This window comes from Cricetulus griseus (assembly GCF_003668045.3).
Source record: "Cricetulus griseus strain 17A/GY chromosome 1 unlocalized genomic scaffold, alternate assembly CriGri-PICRH-1.0 chr1_1, whole genome shotgun sequence".
NCBI classification, from domain to species: Eukaryota; Metazoa; Chordata; class Mammalia; order Rodentia; family Cricetidae; genus Cricetulus; species Cricetulus griseus.
This window is the reverse complement of record NW_023276807.1, coordinates 102,356,395-102,357,587: the sequence shown is the minus strand read 5'-3', so window position 1 is coordinate 102,357,587 and position 1,193 is coordinate 102,356,395. Positions and strand designations below refer to the sequence as shown.

The 1,193-nt window shown below is 39.6% G+C and overlaps 1 pseudogene; it reads left to right on the top strand.

Annotated features, from left to right (window-relative positions):
* Positions 1-209: 209 nt before the first annotated feature.
* LOC100770829 lies at positions 210-792 on the top strand (annotated as a pseudogene).
* The last annotated feature ends 401 nt before the right edge of the window (positions 793-1,193 follow it).

Genomic DNA, 1,193 nt, shown 5'->3' with positions numbered 1-1,193 from the left:
TTATGAGAACTGCCTGATCACTTGACTGCTATCTCTCTGCTTCTGTAAATGCTTGCTTGCTGCAGATGTCCAGCGCTGCCTTTCTGAGTATGCCACAGTTGCAGTTTTTGCCTTTAAAAACTCAAATGAGGGGGAAGCCGTGGCAGCAAGCTCCCAGAGGTGAGACTCTCGCCTGGCCCCAGTGCCCAACCTGTCAGCCCGGCCCAGCAATGATGAAGGCCATCCTCATCTTCAACAACCATGGGAAGCCATAGCTCTCCAAGTTCTACCAGCCCTATAGTGAAGATATACACAACAGCAAATCATCAGGGAGACTTTCCATTTGGTGTGTAAGTGAAATGAGAATGTTTGTAATTTCCTAGAAGGAGGATTATTAATTGAAGGATCTGACAACAAACTGATTTATAGACATTATGCAACACTGCATTTTGTCTTCTGTGTGGATTCCTCAGAAAGTGAGCTTGGCATTTTAGATCTAATTCAAGTATTTGTGGAAACACTAGATAAATGTTTTGATAAAGTCTGTGAACTGGATTTAATATTCCATGTAGATAAGGTTCCTAATATTCTTGCAGAAATGGTGATGGGGGAATGGTACTGGAGACCAACATGAATGAGATTGTTACACAAACTGATGCCCAAAATAAACTGGAGAAATCTGAGGCTGGCTTAGCAGGAGCTTCAGCCGGTGCTGTATCAACTGTAAAGAATATGAATCTTGCCGAGATCTCAAGAAATATTAACATTGGTGACATCAGTATAAAAGTGCCAAACCTGACCGCTTCTAAATAAAATTGTAAAAAGGTCACTCCCAGGTAAATCCAGAGTGAAAGTCATCTAAGTTTACCATGAAGTTGTTTACCAAAAATAGAGGAGGAGAGTCTTAACTTTGCTCTTGGATTTAAGTCAAGGTACTGTATAGAAGCTGCATAAAATCAGTATGGAAGTTCAATGTTGCTTTTCTTGTTCAGTGATTTTAAAGAAATTGAGTGGTTCCAGTGTTTTTTTTTTTTCCCTCTTTTCTTAATTGCAATCCTATGCCCACATAAAGGCATACCTCTATATATTGGCTATTACAGTATTTCTAAAAGTGAGATGTTTCTTTAATTATGTACAACCCAAAATGTTGATGTTTTGTATGGATCACAAGTGCAGAGGATCACAAGATCCTCTAGTTCTTTCTGCTGTTTGTC